Here is a 19411-nt window from a genome sequence, read left to right as displayed (position 1 = left end):
AGATTTACTTGTTAATATTTTTATGTTGAATATTTGTACCGTACGATTAAACTGATTACTCTCTCAAAGTGAAGATGATTTACAACGTATTCTGCACCAATTAAATATAACCGCCAGAAAATTTAACATGTTAATTTCCCCAAAAAAGACAAAATGCATGGTTATAACAGCAAATTTACTAAGATGTAAATTGGAGCTGGAAGGTCAGATATAATAGAACAAGTGATAAAGTTTGAATATCTAGGCATCACATTATCTAGCTACGAAAAGCTCGAAACTGAAGTGAAAGATCAGGTGAATAGAGTAAACAAAGCCGCAGGTTATCTGAATGAAATATGGAGAAGATAATGGCATACGCGACAGAAACACGACCTGACACAGTGAGGACAAAAGGGATGTTAGAAACAGCAGAGATAAAAACACTTGATGGTAAGACACTATGGGACCGTGCTCGAAGTACAGATATACGTCGGAGATGCAAGGTGGAGAACATCAAGAACTGGGAACGAAATAAAAGAGTAGAATGGAACGATTATATAAGCCGAATGACAAGAAATAGAGTAGTAAAGAAGGCAAGAGACTGTTCCCCAATAGGGAACGATCAGTAGGAAGACCACGAAAACGATGGAACGACAACTTACTGGAGGCACATTTAAAAACAGACAGAGTCATGTTTACATAAAAAGAAGAAGATTAAACTGATATGAGAATTCACCTTTGTAACTAATTGGACACAAGGACCGGATCACCCGCACAGTAGGTAATCTGTCGCTGCCGCCCATTTTATATCAGTTGTTAGAGGTTTGTAATACTCAATAGATGATTTGACTTAAAACATGTAAAATCACAAAAACCACACTTATATGATTTGTATTCTATGTATTGTTTCTCAACTATAGAGGTTATTGATAGTAGACAATTTGCATTAGAATAAAAATCAGAACTATAAATTAATACAGCGCATTTTAGAAAAAATTGTTACATTTTTTACATAAGTTTGTTAAGTCTATTAAGTTTTGGAATTCTTTTTGTTGGTTAAGGATGATTTCATATAGCAGTGGAAATTATAGTTTGTACGTTTATTCCCGTAATTGATGCTATTTGCAAGAAGATACCTTATATTTGTAAATATTTGTTAGTGGTCAATTGTAATTTGAATTCAGAAGTGGTCATACGAGGTGGTCGGTGATTTTCACGGCTAATTCATCTCTGTCATAGACTTGATTTTATCTCTTTCTTTTTTTCGTTTTTTTTTCTGATTCACAATTTCTTTTTCTACCTATGTCCTTTCTCTTACCTATCCTTCCTACTATTATCAATGCGAGCCTCTCATATTCCTTATTCCCCATTTTGTATCCTAAATATGAGAATGTTCTCAGGTTGCTGCATTCGTTATTTTGCTTGTAAGCGAAGCATTCTGCGATACATCCACATTTCAGAAGATTTAAATTTTGTTATTTCTTAAAATTAAATTTCTTAAAATTTCTTTTTTAATACTTATTTTAGAACCGCACAAAATCAATACTTAGCATTTTAGTGTTTAGCAGAATCTGATTAATGTTTCTGAATCTGGTACTTGTAATTGATTTTGCCTTTTTAACTTTAGTTATGAAAAAAGATTTTTGGTTGGCTGTTAGTTTTACAGTTTCGAAATTTAAGCTGGTATTTGTAAACTGGTCACTAAAGGATGGTGAAAAATGCTGTATATCTCCAGTATTATTTAATATATACATTGATGAGGCCCTGAGATAGTGGGAAAAATGTAAGAGAATTACGCAGATAATCAAATTGCTATTGCACAGGAAAAGAAGAATTTAGAATATATTGCAAGGAAACATGTAGAAGAATATAGAAAGGAGGGTTTGGAGATCAGCATAAAATACATAGTACCTATGAATAAGAAGGGAAGAAGCTACTGAAAAAACTGGACCTGGACTGGAAAAAATTGAAAGTTGCAAGAAATATGCATACTTAGGAATTAAACTAACTAGGTTATAAAGAAACCAAAAAACACCAAATAGTAAAAGGAAGACAAGTGTTAGGGGCCCTGATTTCGGTTTAATGGAAAAAATATAATAGAAAAAGATGAATCTACAATACAATATTAAAATCAAAGTTAAAATATGGGACAGAAGTATGGCAAATATTTTATGAACCGCTGAAACCATATGAAAACCGTTTTAATATAGGTGTATATTTGTAAACTGCTAGTTTAGCAGTTTACAAATTGCATTTAACGATTACTTTTATTAGAATTATACAATCTTTCCTTTCCAGTATTTCCTTTCGTTTTTAATCTAGTCTTATTGACTAAATTATATGATATTATGTTCACATTTTTGTTGATCGAATATATATCTTCTGATTTTCTCTCTTCTCCACAATGGTGTAGCTCATTGTTGGAGTTCTTTCATAAGAATCTCTAATATTTCACGAGCTTTTTTTTCCCTCCAAAAAAGATTTTGAAAGATGAGATGTATGAATATACCAATAAAAAATAATAAAGGTACCACAAAAAACTAGATATACCAAAGATGGCGTTAATGAACAGAGAAGGATTATATTTTACGCACGTAATTAATGTTCTTATTTACATAAAATTGGTATTCTGCAAATGTAAAAAAGCATAAACATTCATGCATATCTACAATATAAAGTAACAGTGTGTAATTGGCAACAATGGGCTTATATAGCTGTATTATTTTACTATCGCTGCATACCATGTTTATTATATAAAACGGTAGTAAACACCACACTTTTCTGTATGTAGGTCGAGACTAGGCGCCTTATTCTATGGCTCTATCCAGATGGCCTTGCAAATTGCTGTCATTGTACTCATATCAGACAATGAAAAAATACTTTTGTTTCGCGTTTTGTGTTTGGCTTTAAGTTCATGTACCTGGGTGAATTAAACTGTCATTTTATAAATTTATGGTTTCGCAAAGTGATTAATTGAACAATACTTCATCTGGTGGTACGGCTTAGTAATTTTGCAATGAGAAGAGGTGTGATAGAATATGTGTCATAAGCAACTCGCATTAAAATATTTTATATAAAAAAAATAAATTCATATTATATTTTTGGAAAGATTCAAGTATTGTGCGAATACTTTTGCTGGCAATACATTTGTCAGATTAGTGAGCTATTGTGACAGACTGTGAGTAAGGGCAATACCAAGCTACAGACCAGTAGCTGTTATCAAAATTTTGAAGCAACATGGCAAGACTGGGACGATTTAAGTGAACAAAAAGAGAAATCAGAAAGACGGTATTAGATTTAATTTCGATGCAGGGCATCTGCAAGCCGCTTATACGTATTTCAACCTCTTTAGGTCTCATCAGAGCGATATATGCAGTTGCGATTAACTGCATATGTCACTCTAATATAATATAATAGCGACATATAATAAAATAATTATTAAAGTAAATTATAAAGTAGAAAAACATATATCTTGAATGGTCAGAAAACTCAATCGGATTGAAAATATGTGAGATATTATAAAACCTAGTTTTCGTAAAATGGATAACACAACAAAAACAAGACTGATTAAGGCTGTAGTCCATATATGGTTTCAATAACAGCAAATATCACTGTACAACTGCAAAATAAAGTCGAAATGTCAAATGTCAAAGTATAGGCTCCGATTTTTTATATTTTTCCCACTAGGTCATATTATTATCAATCATACCGTGTTTTGCCCGTATATGTCATCTAATCTCGCCCGCTACGCTCGCTCGCGCCACTAATATCATACTCTTTTGTGATCAGCACACACACAATAGTAGTCCAGATTTGTTCAGGTAGATCAAGGACGAATCACCCGAGCCCCATGTAATCAGTCAAACAATCATGCTAAACAAAATTAACCGATGCTAATTTTAAACCTACAGAATCTCTGTTAGACTGGTTTATAACTGGTCAATAAACTGACCAATTATAAACAAAAATTAGGTTTGAAACTATTTCGAAAATTCGCCATAATTTTTATATTTCTCAACTTTAATTGTCAATAACTATGAATATCATATTCGAACTCATTATCCTTGATTCTACATATGAAAAAAGTTTTAAGAAAGTTTATTGCTACATGTAAATCGCGACCTTCCTAATAATGCATATACTAGATGGTCCTAATGCACATGTTACGGATAAACCTCGAAATTGTGTAAAACTAGTATTACCCGGATATCTTGCATATTATCCAAATTGACTGGATAAAATGCAAAGGAGATTGAAAACATTAATTTATCCGGGTCCTTCTAGATCTATCCAGTCTCAAATGGATAAGCAGTACTTTTAAAACTTTGGTATAAATAACACTACTTACGTTTAAGTTTTATTTGCTTTCTTTTCTTTATTAAGAATCTACTACAGAATTAATATCCAAAAGATATAACTAAGCATTGAGAGCTTGATATAATTATTAATAGCGATAAAAATTATACTAATTCATTTTTACTCCAAATTAAAAACAGTTATTTATTTGAACAAATATATTAACCAAATAAATCCAGAATACAACGAAATATTCATAAATAAGTAGCTTTATCCAGTATGCTCGGATAATTCTAGCATTATCCGCCATTCGCGGTTTAACCGTAACACATATACATACACAATATACTAGATGGACATTATAAAATATGTGATTGAAAAAGGAAAAGAACACAGTTGCAAAAATTAAGAATAAATATTCAATTCCGTTGACTGATCGTAGTGGAATTTTCATTGTTAGAACCTAATCTTTAAAACCTATAACATGCAATTTCGATTTTTAGTTTTGGCAACAAATAAAAGGCGAATTTTCCTCCGACGAAGACGGTATTAGGAGGAGTTTGTAGCTGAAGTTGCGTAGTTTCGAAAAACGTACTTGTGTAATCGAAAAAAAGGATTTTTAAACTTTACTAGATAGTTTGTAATATGAAAGTTTAAATTCAGCGTTTTTGGGGCATATTTCAAATTCCTCACATTTGTTGCCAAGATTAGGCACTAATAATGGAAATTCCATAGCGACCGGCCAATAAAAGTGATCAATTTTAATAATCTCATGAAAATCGTAAAAAAATGGCAAAAATCACGCTGCGTTTATTTATGTAACACTTTTATAAAAAGTGGCCTTATTTGCGACAAAATAGCTTTTCACTTTTCACCTTTAAAATATATTTTGATTTTTGTAACTCTCATTCAAAACCATTCGTCGCTTCAAGCCTTGTTTCTGAGAGAACAGTTTGTTCTACACAAAAAGTGCTTATAAACATTTTTGTTCAAATCTCAGCTACATTTTTTGTTTAAAATATATTTCTCTACTGCGTACAGTTTCTTGGTAAAGCGATTTTTCCGTTTTTCGCCTCCTATGAGGGGAGGTTTTAGGGGGAAGCCCGGTAATAGGAATGGTAAACTTTTTTGCATCTTTTTTGGATTCCCAAATTTGACATTCCCAACAAAATTAAGCTTGTTCTTTGAAATTGATGCTATTAATGTAAAAAAAGTAAACTAAAAAACATAAAATATTAAGATAAGTCTAAAAATAAAATTGAATCCTTGAGGAAGACAAAAATATAAAAAATATTAAATGATATCGTTTTATTAAATGAATAAATGAATGTTTACTTGTTCTAACATTTTTTAATCTTTTTCTATTTATTTATATACAGGAAAATATCAGGAAATGATGTACATACTTAAGCATAACTACTGTTAAAAATACACTTCTACGGAATCCACTGAATGGCCGACGAGACAGGGTAGAGATAATTGTGCAAAAATTTCATTGACGGGCTAGTTATTTTTCGAGATGTTATATTTTAGGAGTAGACAATTTTACAGTAGACTAAAAAATATGTGACTTGCTGAAAGATTTCTTGTCTTGACAAGGCTTTGAAATATTGCGTGTAAAATTATATCAGAAATTGGAATGCCACTAAAAAGTATCAGATCTCAATTTTCTCGGAAGTGACACTGAATCTGTTGACGGAGAATTTTTATAGTTTTAAAAACCATTTTATCGTTGTCTCGTGGGGTCTCATTTATATTCGATTATTTTTTGTTTTGTTGCGTGCCAAGCATATAAAAAATTATTAAATGGACAGTTTTTTACTAATTCTAAAACTATTTAGTGAATGGTTGTTTTGCGAAGATTTTGAGAAACTTCAATGGGCAACACCCGAATAAATCACAGTATAAGCTGACGAACTGATTCTTAGAACTGATAAGAAAACATGAACATAAATATAAATATGAAGCATGTTTTTTGACTACCGTTTTGATATGTAAAACAAACTAAGATTTTTATAATAATTTGAATGTTACATGAAAGACCTACACTTTCATTTATACAGTGAGCGAAGTTATATTTTAAGCAAAGATTTCCTGACCGTCAAATTAATAGCCATTACATATTTTAGATACAATTCTTCTAAATTTTTTGAAACCGGAAGCGTATAAAACTAGAAGCGGGCTGGTAGAAAGAAGACAAACACATAAATGTTTTGTCTGACTTCGTTGTAGATCCAACTGTATGAAGCAGAAGTGTAGCTCGTGATGGCCATGTGAGTCAAAAAACAGTTTTGAAAATACTTGGCATTAATTAACGGCATCGATATAAACTGCAAATGGTGCAAATGGTTGGCGAACTAACAAAAGAGGATCCAGACAGACGAACGGAATATTGTGAAATTATGACTACCGTTCTGGAATACAATCCCGATTATTTGAAGCATGTTAGCTTTAAGTAAGGTTTACATGAGTCGAGTAGCTGTTTAAGTTACTTAAGAAAGTAACTGGAATCCAGTTACTTAAGACTTAATTATTCAAGCGCTTGATCAAAAACTTGAACAAGCACCCAAGCAAGTCAAGTAACTTGAAAGCCATCCAACTTACTTGTTCAAGAAAGAGTCTCCCACTACGGAAAGCAGTGGTGGTGGGACCATACTTGAACGGCCTACCTCACACTTGTTTACGTACGTACTCGCTGTCAAGAATGTGTAGTGTGAAGTCAATTTTTAAGTATTTCAATTTTATTAAAAAATATATTAAGTGGAATGAGGAGAAAACATTGAACGAAGAACAAATATGTCCTTGGGATATATCTGGTAGCTAGTATAGAAATAAACAAATGAGAGATTCTGCTATTAATAAAATAGAACAAGAAATGAAAATGGATGATTTTGGTCCTCAAGATGTGAAGACCAAAATAAGAAATCTGAGCACGACAATATTACCAGGAACGTGCTAAAATTGCAAAACATGAAAAGTCTGGTGCTGGAACAGACGATCTTTTCCGCTTCATTTTTCTCTCTTCTCTGGACCGCTGTTCAAAATCAGTTATTTCACTTGAATAGTGTAAATGCTTTACTTGAATGCTCTTCAAACTTGAATACTTGATTAAAGTTACTTATAGTTACTTGTCAGAATGCCAGGTACTGGTCTGATACAAATTCTTGTTTGTTTCGTACAGATCATACACAATTTCCGAAAAAACTAAAGGTATGGGTAAGTATTTTGGTCTATGAGACTCAATATTCAATGACATGAATTTAAATGACGAAAAATACCTAAATCTGTTGCTGAATTAAATAATAACTGCAATAAACGACATAATCAGAGATCATCAACACCATTTTAACCAAGACATTTTTCGGCAAGACGGTGTATCGTCCCATTACGCACTCACCGAAATTATTTAAACACAGTTTTTACCGGACGATGATAACTCATTAGATTTTTTTGTGGAGTTATTTGAAGTTCTAAGTATACCAGACAAATTAAAAAAATTCTGATCTACATCATAGAGTTATACAGTAGAGTAACAACATAAATAGAGAAATGTTTCAGAATGTTGGAGAAAAAACAAAAAGTAGGTTTCTACTACTATCAAAAGGTGAATGGTAAACATTTTGAACACAAAAGAAACTAAAATTTTTAAGTTTTTATTATTGCAATATATTAACGTAACAGTTGGAAAATTTTTACTATTTAATCAGTTAATAAATAAGCAAAAATTATTAATGTTATATATTTTTGGAATCAAATTTTGATACCTTTTAAAATGAAGTGTCACATAACCATCGTTGATACTTAAAAAAATAGTGGTCGGTGGCTATCACCTCATGGGGGTTTATCCAAATACCTAAACTTTGTTACCGTTAGATATAAGAAGTTTAAAAATCGATGTGTAAGTGCAATTTTGTTTTATTTTTTAAATAAACGAGTTGCTAGAGAGATTTTATCCTTTCAATGTATAATACATTATACGGTGGCTTGTTTTTCGTATCGGTGTCCCTACTTTGTGTAATAAACTAAATAATAATCATAAAGATGCTGTTTTGTACGTCGCGTCTGTCCGCACAAGATGCACTAAAGCTAATAACGAATTCGTATACGGAAAAATACATTTACTCGTGCATTATGATACTAGATATCGTGCATTATAATATTATAAACCACCTTACAACAAGATGAGGTGTTGAATCTTAAAGAGATGTACTTAAAATTAATTGGGCTTCGCCCGCACATGTTCGAATCCTCTCCAGAGCGTATCTACCCTCTGTTACTTTTATATAACACTAATTTGTTTTTGTTTTTATATAAACTTCAACTTTATATGAAAATATAATAAACGCTAGAGCTATGATTTATCATATAGGTATGTGAAAAAATAAGGTCTAAATGTAATATGCAGTATTTTATTTCAGGTGATGGGAATTAGTAAGTATTTTTATTAAGTAAGCTCTATGTTGGGCATGTTACTTATCTCGACCCATAAACTTATTGTTTATAGCAAAAAAAGTTAAAAATGCCACCTTTGTCTTAGATTAGTGCATTTTCTAATGGAATCATTCTCTCTAAAACATTGAAAAATTAAATTCAATTCAATCTTTACATATAAAAATAGTAATTACACTTTGATTAGGCTAGATGTCAATTGATGTCATACTCTTTAATATTATAAATAAACTGTATGACGTGTCTGAATTTTATTGTTTAAATTTTATACAGTTGTTTACATTCTACTTACTAGATTTGATTGATACGTTAAGAATAGTCTATCAAGACAACATGTAGGGTTCTAGAATTATTTATATTTAAATTGTTAAGAAAGATCTTTTAAAACGAATATGAGTGTATAGGCTTATCAAATATATTCGTAAGGTATTGTTAGTCCCCATTTGCACGTCTCCTCGAGTAAATAGTAATAAAGGAATAGCTGTTAGATGATACTGAGAAAATGAAATACTTCAAAAAATCCACGACGTTTGATTCTCTAGAATCACAGAAATCAGTATGGTTTTTGAAAAGGAAACTCAACGCTAAATGTGATGAACCATGTCAGTAAAACAGCTAAGGAGACGATCGCAGGGACCAGATGAAAGGATGATACGAAGAAGTATTGTCTGGTGACCACATTGGATATCAAAAATGCTTTTAACTTCTTTAACTGCTCTCACCGAAATGAAGGTACCGTCATATGCGTAGGTACGAGGATAGTGACTAGCTACTGCATTGATTGACTTCTGAAGAATTACAAAGTCCGGTCTTAAGAAATATAAAATCAGTAGTATCAGTAGTAAATAACTGGAGTACCACAGGGCTCTGTGCCAGGTCCTCCCTTGTGGAATATATTATTAAGGGATGCTAACCTCGTTGGAATATCTTGGTCATGTGATGAGAGCGAAAAAGTACCAATTGCTCCAGTTAATTATCCAAGGAAAGATTCAGGGCAAACGAAGCGTGTGGAGACGACGTATATCTTGGCTGCGCAATTTAAGAGACTGGTTCCAGTGCACATCTAACCAATTATTTAGAGCAACAGCTTCAAAGATACGAATAGCAATGATGATTGCCAAACTCCGTAGCAGAGAGGGCATTTGAAGAACAAGAAGAACCTCGTGGCACATGCCGATGACGTGGTGTGGGGATCGTCCCAAAGCACCTTGAAAAAATAAATTTTGTGTCCCACATCATCTTCGAGAGAAATTTCGATTGGATCAACACAGTCAATTTAAAACTAGCGAAGGCACAAAACTGAGACTGTTCTTACTATGAGTCGAAAACAGCTGGAAACCGTAATACTGAGTATTAGAGAAAATGAAATCACATCACAACAATTTCTTAGGTATTTGGGAGTGATGATTAATGCCCGACTCAGTTTCAAGCAGCACTTGGAGCATGTCAGTGCTAAAGCGCCAGATGCCAAATGTAGGTGGCTAAAAACAAATCAGAAGGACTTTACTGAGGTAATCAGTTACGTAAGTATTAACAAACGAATATCCATTTGACACCTTCGGAACCCAGAAATCACGGAATAAGGTCGCATCAGCATCGTCATCTTGGCGTTTTAAGAGTTACCAGCGCATTTCGCACAGTATCTGAGGACGTCATAGCCGGGATGCTCTCTATTAGAATGCTTGGTAAAGAAATCAGGTAAAGGGTAACCTTTATTGGCAAAGAGGTTCAACAACAACTCCACTGTGCCTTGATCAACTAAGAAGAAGGCAATGGCAAAATAACATTCGTCGATGGCAAATGCAGTGGGATTTCACAACAACAGACAGGTGGAAGCCTTGTCTTATACCACTGGTGAATGTTTGGCTGAACCGCAAACATGGCGAAATCAACTATTATCAGACGCAGATGCTCCTAGGACATGGCTGCTTTCGAGCATATCTTTATTGCTTCAAACATGACGATTCTCCAGAGTGTCCGTCCTGTCTCGGAGTCAGTGTAGATGCAGGAACGTGTTCTTCATGTGTTTTCGGTTCACCTCGGTACGCAATACTCGGAACGGAAACAATTATCAAACAGAAAATTTTTCCAGAGGCCTTAGTAGGAGAAATGCTTTCATCGACGGCAACTTGGGATGCAATCAGCACACTTGCGATAGAAGTTCTCTAGGATCTTCGTCGCATTAAAAATAAAGGAGCCAAAAAAGATGCCGATAGAAGGAGAGAAGTCATGATTTCGAAAACCTAAAGTAAGAGCTATAGCTATAAGTGTCTCCGTGAAATAATGCCTTATGGCAGTTCCACTGAAGAAATAGAGGCAGAAGAAGGGAAGGAAAGGGAATTGGTTTATTGTATATCTAATATAAACTATTATGCAAGTGCTCGGGACTTTGGCAGATCTGCGACATATAAAAGCTCTCCGTTAATATACGATGTATAGGTATAGGTATAACAGTTCTGGTATATCCAAGTATACCCAGAGCTGTTATATCAAGGCGACATCAAACCTTGTCATAGCAAGTAAATTATTAGGGACTACGGAAGCTGTCTTGCTGCGCTGAAAATTTGCCTGAAAGGACCTTGATTAAGGCCATTGAGATCTATTTGGATTAAATGCAGAGTCCACGACCGGGGTCGCCTCTATTCCTTTTCTTTTATTATTATTATTGTACTGTTATTGTTTTTATTTGTGGACTAAGAGGAGTCACTTATTTCTGAATCCTCTTCTGACCCATTTTTGTTTAATCTCTTATATAATACCAAAGAGTATGCCAGCTCTTTCAAGCATCGTTTAGGCAACCCTTTTCGCCTAACACCATTTATCTCCTGCGCATGATGATATTACAACTTGTGATTGGGGAGCGCAGTACTCGTAGAACAAATGTTATCATTTAATGAGGTAATTCTGGTTCGGCTTTCTGATGATTTGCTGATTGAGCATGGTGGAAGTGTGCATGCGTTTATCCATAAACGTTCCCTATTATTCCCCCTAATAATCTGTGCTTTATGGAGAACTGAACTGACTTTGCTAATGGATGTACTAAATGTAGAGAATGTAGATATGACATAACATTTTGGTCACCTGTTTTTTGGTCTTTACGTGTCCATCTTATCCTTTTTATGTAACTTCCTTTTTTAATTTGAGTGTCATTGTTACTTATAGATTGTTTATGTATCTTCTTAGAATATCTTTATATTGGTTTTAAGAATGCCAACTTTCCTTTTCTGTTTCTCCCTCCACATCTATGTTCTATTTTTGTTCGTCTCACTTAGCACTTTTTACATAATTTTCATTTTTTAACTTAACTGTCAATGGTACTTTTATATTTTCTATATCTCTTCTTATAATAGCTTTATATTTGTTTTTTTAGAATGCCAAGTCTTTTTTTCCATTCCTCCCCTGCTTCTGTTTTCTATTTCAACTGTCTTCCTTAAATATACAGCTTATATCTGATTGTTGACGTATCAGACTCTTTTTCTAAATATTTCTAGAAAGATTTATGTTAATTTTAACTAACTGGCAGTTTGTATATACATAGTCGCAATATCCATTTTCCTTACACACTGGTATATAACCTGGTGGTGAAACTTCAAATAGTTTTGCGGAAATGCATTTACCACAAGACCAGCGCCAGTGAGAGTTTGTTGAAGAGAAACGGATTTTTCTTAATCTAAAGTAAAGGCACCAAGGCGCCGTTAATTTTATACAAACAACTGAAAGAAATGAGGATTTGCTGCTGAAATATTTATCACTTAAGCTAATTACACAATACTGTATTCATCACACCAGCAGTGACGGACTGACTTTAAATAAAAGAAAATTTCGACAAAACCAGGAAATACGAAATTATATTTTTTGTAATGTGTATGACTATATATATATATATATATATATATATATATATATATATATATATATATATATATATATATATATATATATATATATATATATATATATATATAGTTATTTTAGGCCGAAAAATAAACAACCTGTGTTTTGCAAATGTAACAGCCGTTTTTGCAAATAGTCAAAAAGAGTTAATTGCTCTCATACGACTGGTTGAAAACGAAAGTCAAATATTTGGTCTGCAGTTAAACATATATAATGATAGTGGATAGACTATATACCAATCATCCATATATAACCACGATTGACCGGTTTGAGCTCATACTTATATCTGGGATCATTCGTCACACTACAGGAAGAAATAAAGCGTAGATGTGATCTATCAAAAGTCGCCGTCGTATGTTATGGAAGGTATTTTAGATGGTTTATTACCTATTTGTCACTTATTTACAGTTTTAACACTGTATTTATTAGTATTTTATTAGTAGTAGTAGGTTAAAGCCTGTTTACAATATCAGCCTTAACGTATAAACAATAATAATATCGACCTACGCTAACGGTTGTGAAACAATATTCTAATATCTATAATGATTAATTATTATTGATTGTTTCTATTCTAATATATTTCTACAATCCGATATGTACCTTTTTTATACTTATAAATATCTAAGTACTTGTGTCTTTTCAATGTCAGCTTAGATGTTATTGTTTATGAACCGAAGACATTGTCTAGGCCACCAATACGTACTTTTAATTAGGATCAATGGATTAAATGCTAAACATATTTCTCATTATATAATTAGTGAATTCTTTCTATTATAAAAAGTTTATTTAAAAATCCTTTATAAAAGGTATATAATTAAAACACCCAATCGGGCTACATCACAAAACGTTTTCGGAATCTATATTCCATCATCAGTGTCTCTAAGCAGTACACTGAGTTGTATTACTCCTTGCGTGTTGATCTGTATAAATTATGTCAGTTAAATGTTCTAACATGACCAACGAGTTTAATAGATATTATATATTTTTTTTTTCTTTTAATTTTTTAAGCTTGTTGCTACGTTTATTAAGTATAATTAAAACAACGACAGCAGCGAATTACATTCTATGATATCCAGATTTTACTATTATATCTATTATATCCAGAATTCCGTACTAAATTTGATTTATTTCTAGATGTTCGAGAAAGAACAAGAAAGGAAAAAAGATAATATTATTCTTTATTTTATCGATTCTATCGGAGGTACTTCGGATCTGTGCTTTTCCACGTGCTCCTATTATATAAAAGAGCGTTATTCCAAAACTTACGAGTCGCTTTTAACGATATGATCATCCATGTTCTACAAACTAAGGCCAAGTCTTAGTCAAAATGAATGCATGCTTTTTAAGTTTGTTTCCAATATGAAATCAAAACAAAAAAGTTAAGTCCTTTGAGCATGCGCTCATGGGCATGGGTTCAAAGTAGTCTTTCGATACCTATTTGCTAGAGGTGACGATAGTGAACCCCAACTCGAGAGGTGACTACAAACGAATAAATAATTTTTGAGAAGGAAGGGGTAAAGAAAGCACTAAGTAAATTAAAAAATAGAAATTTATTACGAAGGGAAAATTCGAGGAAAGCGAAATGTGAAAAGACGAAGAATATGGTGGCTTAAGAATTTAATGGAATCTCTTGAATGAAGTAGTGCAGAACTATTTAGAGAGGCAGACAACATGATCTGCATAGCTAATATGATTTCCAATCTTCGATAGAAGATGGAACTTGAAGAAGAAGAATGAGGCATATAGCACCAGATTAGGACACTTAAGAGATATTACAATAAATATTCATAGAAAGCAAAGTAAAAGAGTGTTGTGTCTACACATCTTCTAATCATGGTACATTCCTAGAATAAAAGACCTTGAATTTGCAAACGATATCTGCCTGCTGGATTGATACATTAGTCGGACATAATTAGCCTCCGAATAAACACAGAGAAAACCAAAATCTTAAATAAGAGTAAACACTAAAATAACCAAATATTGATAAATGGACAGAAAATAGAAGAGCTGTATACGTTTAAATGTTTGGGATCAATGCTGAAACACAAGGGTAAATGTAAAAAGGATATGTAGACGCAATTAACCAAATTTTGAAATTAAGTAGCATATCTGAAACAAAAATAAAAAAAAATTCAGTCTAAACTTGAAAATGATGAAAATATACAACACTAAAACTATAGACTCTGTATCTTTTAATAATAAATATTCTGAAGAGCGGAAGACCAGACAACAGTTGGAAAATACTTTGTACACAGAATATTCAGAAAATGAAAAAAAAAAAAAAGATGCACTGACATTTCCAATTACATTTCGCGTTACTGGTCTAGAAACGCAAAATGATTCTATAATGAGTGATATTAGTAGAGAGAGAAGGAAGACCAGAAAATGAGTTTAAAAATAACTAGTAACTAGAGATTATCCAGAATAAAAGAGAAAGAAAATGCACTGACTTGGCCGTGCAGCCATCTAACATTATAAAGAGATAGGGAGAGAGAGAGAGCTTTTTTCTAATTAACTAAACGTTTTCACATTTTTCATATTTTTAACAAGTATTCATATTTTTCATTGAAGTTTTTTCGTAGATGAGTAACAGCCGCACAAAACTAGAAACATAGAGAAAAGACAAATATAAATTTACATGATGGGCTAGTGCGTTTGCTACTTATTCAAAGGCACGTAATACGTATAATTTTATTTTAATAAAATTTTATTTATTCAGCGAAAACACACAGAAACAGAGTACGAGCATTACGTTTGCACATAAGTGGCGCCAGTGTAAATATTTTGATACAGACGTTCTACGACAAAATACTACATACACTCTTCTGTCTACATGTGAGGTCTGCGTACACACGTACATATACTATAGCGCTATTTATAGCGAGTCTTACGAATTATTTCATAAAATATGTAGACTACTATTTATTTAGAACAATGAAATACCTTGTGGGCGCGCTCCGCAAAATTTGGTGCATGCTTAGGGAGCCTAGAAAACTGTCCCAAGTGACTTCATGCTATATTCGATCACATATTCAAGACGTTTTATAATATATATAGTAAAGTATTTTTTAAAGTGTTAATGTTAAATTACACTGTAGAAACTGTATTTTCTAATTCACATACACACATATAATATACACTGCTTTGAACGTTTATTTAATTAAAAATATAAAACGCACTAAAATTAAGAACCCAAAACAAAATTAACAACAAAACACAACAATTAAATAGCGGGCATGTCTACTTCGCGCAACAATGACTGCTCGCAATCTTTTTGATATCGAATGAATAAGAATCCGCTGGACCTGAGGGAATCTATGCTGAAATGCTTAAGAATGGAACTCATAAACTATTTGAAATATTAACTTATGTGATCAATCAGTGTCTAAATGGACACCCAGTACCAGAACAATAGAGAACGGCATACATGTCCTCAATACACAAAAAGGGGGACAAAAGGAATTGTAATAATTATAGAGGCATATCGGTAACCAGCACCCTGAGCAGACTTTATGGACGAATTTTGAGAAATATGATCGAGGAAGAATATAAGCACAATAAAGAGGAAGAACAAAGCGGGTTCCGTGCAGGAAGATCGTGCACCGATAACGTATTTTGTCTTAAACAAATAATAGAAAAAAGATCGGCTAAGAATCTAGAAACTCATACTACTTTTGTAGACCTGCAAAAAGCATATGACAACATCCCCTTAACAAAACTGTGGACAACGTTGAAAAGATCTAACATCAACCACACATTAATAAATGCTGTACAAGAACTATATAGAGACTCAAAGGCACAGATAAAAACAGGAAAATATCTAACGGAAGAATTCCTGGTTACAAAAGGCTTGCGACAGGGATGCTGTATCTCACCAACCTTATTCAAGATATATGTTGCAGCGGCATTGGAAAGATGGAAAAGAAAGGTACATAGGATGGGTATAGAGCTTAGCAATGAATGTATATGTATATATACACTCCAGTTTGCTGGTGACCAGGTAGTGCTAGCGACCGACAGGGAAGACATGCAGTACATGCTAAGAAAACTGATAGAAGAATATAACGACTGGGGAATGAATGTCAATACAACAAAAACCAAATATCTTTGTATTGGAAACGAGTCAGATAACATAGACCTCGAAAACGGAAAACATATTTCCTGCTGTCAGAGCTAGGACTACTTGGGTGTTGCCTTTGACAATACAGGAACTGATACACGGGAAATAGAAAAACGAATCACTCATGCAAAGAAAGTCTTAGGATGTCTCAATGGTATACTGTGGAGTAAAGAGATAACGAAAGGAAGGAAATTTAATATATATGAGACCATGATTAAAACTACTCTTCTTTGTGGCGCTGAAACATGGAGAATTAGTGAAAAGAACAAAAAGCGAATAGAAGCAGTAGAGATGGATGCAATGAGAAGATCTTTAGGTATTTCCAGACGAGAGCGAATCAGAAATGATGTAATAAAACAACGTATGGGAATAGAAGGAAATATAACTCAAGATATAGAGAAGAAACAATTAAGGTGGTATGGGCATGTTCAACGGATGCCAGCATCAAGACTCCCCAAAAAAGTAATAGAATGGCAACCGATAGGTCGACGGAAAAGAGGAAGACCCAGATTAGAATGGCAACACGGTGTAAACAAGTCCATGAGCGAAAGAAATTTAACAACAAACGACTGCGAAGATAGGAAGAGATGGTGTTTAGGTATCGGACAACGTCGAAAGACGTTCTAAACCGATGTATATATGAATAAGATGTGTTATCCGAGTCTGGGGAATAGCCCGATATTCCTCTATCAGCGCCAACCTAAACTACCAAATTTTCTGGAGTTCTAGGATGACAGTGAGTAGCTCTTTTCAATTCATCCCATAAATGCCCGATCGGATTGAGATCTGGGTTGCATGCAGCCATTCCAATCTTATCAAACCAACTTCATCCAGATAATCATTTACAATATGGTCAACGTGAGGTCTAGCGTTATCGTGCATTAATATAAACTGGTTACCAATAAAAGGTGCAAATGGAACTAAGACATCTTGGAGAACTTCTTCAATGTAGCGACAGGCAGTCATAGCTCCAGATATTCGGATAATTCAAAAAACAAAATCTTAGAGATGCCTCTAAGATAATATGAAAGGACTATGAAACAAAATTAGCTTTTTAATCTTTCCACAGAATTTTTTAAAGTTAGGAGAAAATACAACGCTTGCTTTGTTTATTACCAAAATAAATAACAAACGATACATGTTCATACATGTACAAACTGATGTACGAATCTTGAAAATCGAAATATAATAAGTAAAAAGCATATAAATTGTCAAACTTAATTAAACATTTTTAGTGGCACAATTTTGGGCTCCGGCGAGTGTATATATACGTATGTATATATGTATATACACACACACACACACATATATATATATATATATATATATATATATATATATATATAATATATATATATATATATATATATATATATATATAATATATATATATATATATATATATATATATATATATATATATATATAATATATTCAAAAGAACTAAACAGCTATTATCATTAGATGTACCTTGACGTTTGACTGATGTTTTTAAGAGAAATATTTAATAAGAAGTACCTGTTATTAAAAATATGTAACATATACTAACCAGTACAGAACAAGTTCTGCGTAAATGTAGTAAGAACAACCGAATCAGTATTAGAAAAAAAATTGAGTGTGTCAAAATGTGTGTGATTGAAAGTGTCAAAATTCGTGAATTAAAAATTGCATTTTCAGGGTATTTTCATGTCTCCATGGTATCTGGTAATTTCATTCTAAATCTGTCGACAGTGATTACTCGGGGGTTTTCAAGGTCGCTGAACACGAATATTTCGGTGATAAATGAGCTAAGAATACCTTATGCAACTTTATATTAAAACTTGAAAAAATTATCTAAAACATTATTTTTTAAATTTGGCGCTTTTTAGATGTTGGTAGCACTGATAAAGTGCCAGGTGGTACATATAATCTCCCCTTTAGCAGCTCCCGCCTTTTACTTTCACATGTACTCATATACTTATTCTCTCACACGTACTAGTACATAGATATCGTCCAAGTTACATAGTTACAAGTGCGTTTTTTTCTCTTTGCTGTATTTCAAATTATTATGAAAATCACTGTTTTTTAAATAAAAATATGGATGTAGAAAGAATGGTTTGGTTTGCAATTTGGCACGTAAAAATTTTGCTGGGTAAAAATTTCACAAATATGGAGAACTATGAAGAAAATCAATTATCTGATACAGAAGAAGATGAGGAAGAAATATATTGAAATGATACCATTATTTGTTATTCATCTTTTTTTAACTTAGTAAAAAACATTTTTGTACTCGTATTTATGTAGACGAAATATTATTTTCACTCTTATTGGATACGACACTTTCATAAAAATCTTAAATAACAAAAATCTTGAGAAAACGAGGTCTACGCTAGACACCAGGTACCTTGGAGATCATTGCAGCCCTAATATCAGTATTCAGCAACCCCAAAAACCAACGAGAAATGACTTTTGACTAATTTCGAATGAAAATAACATAAAACTCCAGGAGACGACGTCTACTTGGGCACCAGGTGGCTCGAGGACCATCGTCGTTATCATATTTCTATTCAGCGACCTCGTAAATCCTCGAGTTTGATTGTAGCCTTAGAATAAAATTAACATAATTCAGGAGACGAGGTTCACGTGTTCAGCGACCTCGAAAATCCCCGAGTAACAAAATTAAACTCATTCCTG

General features: G+C 32.9%; 1 protein-coding gene across 1 annotated transcript in view; it reads right to left on the bottom strand.

The window, feature by feature from the left end:
• Positions 1-19411, bottom strand: part of sog (chordin short gastrulation) — a 292748-nt gene that overhangs the window by 55588 nt on the left and 217749 nt on the right. The window lies entirely within an intron of this gene.

The sequence above is a fragment of the Diabrotica undecimpunctata genome, chromosome 2 (assembly GCF_040954645.1).
Source record: "Diabrotica undecimpunctata isolate CICGRU chromosome 2, icDiaUnde3, whole genome shotgun sequence".
NCBI lineage: Eukaryota > Metazoa > Arthropoda > Insecta > Coleoptera > Chrysomelidae > Diabrotica > Diabrotica undecimpunctata.
This window is presented reverse-complemented; position numbering and strand designations above follow the sequence as displayed.